The 5,706-nt window shown below is 44.3% G+C and overlaps 1 long non-coding RNA gene across 1 annotated transcript; it reads right to left on the bottom strand.

Moving 5' to 3' along the window:
• Positions 1 to 2,014: 2,014 nt before the first annotated feature.
• LOC109554738 (uncharacterized) lies at positions 2,015 to 5,378 on the bottom strand. Its single transcript, XR_011565614.1, has 4 exons — positions 5,110 to 5,378; positions 4,609 to 4,702; positions 2,887 to 2,986; positions 2,015 to 2,323 (listed from the first exon to the last, which is right to left on the bottom strand). It is a non-coding gene; the product is annotated as an uncharacterized lncRNA (long non-coding RNA).
• Positions 5,379 to 5,706: the final 328 nt, after the last annotated feature.

Here is a 5,706-nt window from a genome sequence, read left to right as displayed (position 1 = left end):
ATAACTGTCCCTCCACTGTTGTAACAACAACACCTTATTCTTTGAGAGCGCATAGAAGGCCCCCTTGAGGCAGTGTCACCCCCACAAACAGGAAGGACCAAATGGAAGAGGAGCCACCATCAAGCAGAAAGGATTTCTAGCAGATACACGGGGCGGGAGGAGAGGGGGGAGACAGCTACAGCCTGGGTGTGTAGCCCTCTTCAGCAAGAGGAATACAAGGGCTTGATCCTCCAGCTGGAGTACCTGACTCAGGAGGTTCCTGCACATCCAGGCTCATTGGCCAATATACGCCTTCTTTAGGACTTTACTAAGGCACCTGGGATGTGTGAGTGTTGAAGGAAGAGTGAAGCACCAGCAACAGCAACTCAGTTTCATTTGCCTCTTTACAGCCACAGGCAGTCTCAATAGAAGAGTTGAGTGAGACCACTCAACCAAGTGTAGTCAACATCAGTGGGCACCTCCCAGGAGACTCCCTCAGATTACTGCTCTAGGCCACAGTATAGGAAGGGGAAAGGCCACATTTCTTGAGTCGCTTTTCACAGCCTAAGGCAGTACACAGACTGAAGCAGGAACACAAGAACATCTCTAATAGTGAAGTCCAAAATTCTGGGGAATGCTGTAGCATAGGGTAAAGCCTTCATCATGAAAGTCTCACCTTTGTCAGAAAGTAATCCACTCTCATGTCACACTCAGTGATGTGCACTATATTTTCAGTACCCTTGCTACAATGATCCCAGACAATACCAGGGATTGAGAAATAGGTAGGAGACACTTTTGACCACAGAAAGTCCAATACACCTTTCACATTGAGGGCCTATGTCCTCCTGTCCAGCTTTCTCCTTGTGCTCTGAGAACAGCTCTATAGAGGCTCACTCTTCCCAGCCCCTTCCCCACCTCTAGGCTTTAGGCACCCCAACGAAGGTCCACACATTGTTAGTCATTCCATCTTTCCTGATCAGGGAAGTCCTTCCCGCTTTGACCCTTTAATCTCTACAGTACTTCTCCTGAAAAGAACCGACAATCAAAAGTGGCCTGAGAACCACTCATGAAACTCATTTAGTTCAAGATTAAATTGGTACAGCTACTATGGAAAACAGTATGAAAGTGCCTCAAAAAATTAAAAACAGAACTATCATCTAGTCCAGCAATCCCACTTGTGGTATGTATCCAACGGAATACTTTGCACCAAGAATTTATAGAACATTAACATTCCCACAAATGAGTAGACATTCATTGAAGTATAGTCTCATGAGCCTAAGTGACATGGCTGGCCTAGGAATGAATTTCTGGGAAAGAACCAGCAAGCCAGATTCCATCTCAAATTCAGTGGAGGATTACCTTCGCTTTCCATGAGAGCCCTGATGTGTGAAACTGTCACCAATTGGAGAGTCATCTTTTTGGAATCCTCAACCTTGTGACTTATTTTTAAGTGCCAATACATAGCAGATTTACCTATTAAACCATTCATTTAGGTTTTCTTGACCCCTGCCTCTAAAGAAGTCAGCCAAGATGACTATGATGGGCAGTGGGAATAAGTGTGTATGGAAGGGGAAGAAGGCATCACAGTTATTCTTAAGTTTCACAATTGTTTTGACTAGGAAATAAGCCAGCTTTGATCATCATCATGTCACTTGGTGAAAGAATATGGGCTCAGGATAGGTTTTTCTAAGTATCTCAGGCCTCAGGTTTTCACTGGGTAGGAAATTATTATGACCCCCTCTTTCACAGCTTTAAAGTAATTTCACCAATTACAGGGATAAACAAAAAGTCTTTAAAATGTCAACATGCCCTCTAAAGACTATACTCACACTTTAGTTTCCAATCACAAAGAAATGTGGATTTTATTTTAACCTTTGGTGAATGAAATTCAGGTTCTATGATGCCACCTTATGGATAAAACCTGTGCTAATAAAGCAACAGAGGAGCCCGAGGTTTCTATGAACCTAGAGGTTAGAAGTGTCTTTGAATGCATCTTATAAGAGTTCATATTTCTATTTAGTGCTTTCTCCCCACCCCAATTGTGAAAACTCTTCCACAGATTTTCAACAAATTAACCACTGCCCAGAAAAGAAGTAACTTGATACAGACAATGAAAGGGAGGGGACCTTTTCTGCACTGCCAGTTAACAAGCACCCTCTTGGTGCCTGAACTTGGTGCTGAGCCATATCAGCTTTGGCATAAGGCATCATAGATGGCCAGAAAAGAAAGTGGCTCAGAGCAAGGCAAGGTGTGAGTTGCTGGGCTGCCTCTTGGCATCATAGCAGGATTAAAGAGGCTGGTTTTCAAAGAGAAGTCCAGTGATATCTGAGGAAATTTGCTGGCCCTGTGAAAGGAAACAAACGTTTGGTTGAAATGGGGTCTGGACAGGTAGGGAGATGAGCTAAATGAAGCCACAATGTTCTGTTCCCATATATGGGTTCTGGAAATGGTGTACTAATTCCTTCAGTACCTCTTGTGTGGTAAGCACTCAAGAAAAACCATAGAATAGATATCCCTGAGTGCTGGGGTCCAGCCCCGGTTGGATCCAGGGATTCCCTCAGGAGGACGGCATTGGCGAAAGGATAGATAAAAGGAGAAAGAGACAGAGGCTTGACCTGACTGGTTTACATGGGAAACTAATAAGGTTCATGACACCGAACTTGCTCTGACCACAGAGGCCGCAGGCGCCCTCTCGAATAGCTGAAGGTGCCCCACCTTAGGCACCTTCTCTGGGTCTTAGAAGCCCAGGCAGGTAAGTGGTCTCAGAGAGCCCCCACGCTCCGATCAGTCACCCTGAAGGAAGAACAGAGAAGAAAAGTAGAGAAAAGGAAACAAGAAAGAACGACACGGGGAGACCAAGCCTGATGAGCAAGGCCCATACTTTATTTTCCAAAGTAGTTTTTATACCTTAAGTTGTGCATAGAGGATAATGGTGGGGGGCGGAGGTAGAGTCATGCAAGGTCAGCAGTCCTTGATCCTTATCGAAGCCAGGCTTTCTTTCTGCAAACTTATCATATACAAAAGCTTTAGGTGATTTACATCATCTTCTGGCCAGGAGGCCTGTTAACATTTTATGACCCTTTCTTCAGAAAACTTATTTTTCTCTAAAGGTGACTATTCTAAAGTCAGGCACCACCCTCCGAAAGCATTAGATAAAGTTGCATTCCTATAGGGAAAAAGTATGGTGGGCTATAACAAGAAAAGAATTAACTCAAGGTTCCAAGGTTACAAACCTTAAAGCTACTACTTACATTTCTATACACCAACTATATTAATCAATACACTCCCAGGGACACAGTAGGTAAGGGATATGGAAACTTGGCAGCAAGCATTAGCTCAACAAAGAAATCCTCTACTAGTTCTATTCTAACAATTTTAACTCTCTGAGGAGCTCTGCATTAGAATATCGTAAGCTTCCTGTGCCTCTCTGGTTGGGAGGCTGTGAACAATCACATGCATAGCTGCAGAAGTCCGAACAAACCTGTCAGGCAAGCTAGAAAGTCATCAGAGGGGTTTGAATGGAAACACTCCTATTATGCCCAGGAGACTTATTAACTAGAGCTCTAAGTTGATTTTCTTCAGAGAAAGGTGGTCGGGGATAGCCCCCCGTTAATGTCAGAAGAGTTGGTGAAAGTCGTGAAATAGTAAAACGAACAGATTCTGGTTTTGGGGTAGATGCTCAGGCAGGTCTGGGGGAGTGGGCCCTCGAGTCCTGACTGGCCTTTGCATATCAGGCCTCTCCGCATGACCTTTGTCATGGGTGGGAACTCCCGTTCTGGCTCCCGGCACCTGAGAGCAAGGTGTGATTCCCATTTTGCAAATGTGGAAATTGAGGCTCAAAGATGACAGTAAGAAAGAGTCATACTCAGATACTAAAATTTATTTTTAATGAAACACGATGTATTGTCTCAGCAACATCTGCAAAGCAAAAAAAAAAAAAAAAAGACGAACTGTGGAAGGGTAAATATTTAATGAAGTATTGACCAGCATATTATTTGAATAATATGGAGCCTACACCTCCAGGACCCCTGCAAAGTAAATGCCCACCCACTTATAGAGGGGACAGACTGGCAGACTATCATTCTCTGCCACTAACTTGGTGTACAGGCCTCATCTTGCTCCGCTTTCCTAAATAGAGCTGGCTTTAAATTACATTCAAATCCTTGTTCCCCTACCTGAAAAAAAAAAAAAAAACAAAACCAAAAAAAAACAGCACTCCACAGTCTCTGGATTCCTGAAGTTTGTTTTTCACAGTCCCATCCAGTCCAGCTTGCTTCTGTCTGGTATTACAAGTGATTTCCAAAAGGATAAAAAGACAGATCAGAACTCTGATGTGAAAATGGCAATATCAGGCTTTTTGGAAATGTGACCTTCTAATAAATTCAGTGTCTGTAATAATGGCACTCACGGTGGACTAGAAAAAGATGCCACTGACTAATTAAAGACGTCCATTATAAACATAGTGTCTGAGCAGCGCTCAGGGAGTGATCCTGACATTGTTGGAAGTTCCTATTTTAGAGACTCAGGGAAGACATTTAAACACCATGTTAAATAATCTTACAGCTGATGGAATGGGTGCTACCCTCCTCCCAGCATTTGTGGCCCCACATAACATAAGGTTGCACTTACTCATCTGGCAGGTCTGGACAGCTAATTCCGGGTCCCCTCTCTTCTCATTACAGTCCCATAGGCTGGCCAGTACTAGATTTTTCCACCACAGGTCCTGGAGGAAACAGTGGTTATACAGATCTACAAGGAGACTTGCTTACAGATCGACAGCCTAAGACAGTTGCAGGAAAATTAGGTAACTTGGAAGCCGATAACATGAGTGGATGGGGCAAACTTCCTTTTTCCCTTTGAAGGAAAGTTACATGGCTCAAAATAGCCTGGAGTTAAAACTCTCCTCCAGGTCCTCCCCACCATTCTATGCAAAACAAAGAACTCTCTCACCCGAAGGAAAAAATGGACATTAAGGTTTATTACGCCCAGCTCCCAGCTGGTCCAGCCTCTGGTCTATCTCCAAAATTCCTTGCCCAAGCCATTTAAGAGATAACTACTCCGAACAACCTTGGAGAAGAACAAGCCGCCTTAAGACAGTAACTTTCCACATACATGCCTATATATACTTACTATTTTCTTGGATAAGCGCAGCAGCTCGCTAATGTGACTGCTGCCCCTTCTTGCCTCATTAAAGGTGATCTGTTCCTGTAAAGTGCCAGTCTCATTCTTTTTCTGAACCTCGCCTTCTCTAACTCCCTTACGTTACATTTTTGGTGCTGAAACCTGGGAGGTTGAGGTTCCTTCTCTTCTCCACAGCCAGCTCTTCAGGGTGTGGAAGCCTGCCAAGCTCACTTTCCAGCCCAGGCTTTCAAGACCTCCTCAAGAGGAAGTCCTGTGCCTTTGTGAGTGGTAAAAGTCCTGTGTAAGGGCTTTATGGGTTTTCCATGTAACCTGAAAACTATTGGCCTTTCTCTCTCTCTTCCTCTTTTCTCTCAGTTCCGTTCAGTTCAGTTCAGTTGCTCATTCGTGTCCGACACTTTGAGACCCCATGAATCACAGCAAGCCAGGCCTCCCTGTACATCACCAACTCCCAGAGTTCACTCAGACTCACGTCCATCGAGTCAGTGATGCCATCCAGCCATCTCATTCTCTGTTGTCCCCTTCTCCTCCTGCCCCCAATCCCTCCCAGCATCAGAGTCTTTTCCAATGAGTCAACTCTTCCCATGA

This window comes from Bos indicus, unplaced genomic scaffold (genome assembly GCF_029378745.1).
Source record: "Bos indicus isolate NIAB-ARS_2022 breed Sahiwal x Tharparkar unplaced genomic scaffold, NIAB-ARS_B.indTharparkar_mat_pri_1.0 scaffold_63, whole genome shotgun sequence".
In the NCBI taxonomy this organism is placed as follows: Eukaryota; Metazoa; Chordata; class Mammalia; order Artiodactyla; family Bovidae; genus Bos; species Bos indicus.
This window is presented reverse-complemented; position numbering and strand designations above follow the sequence as displayed.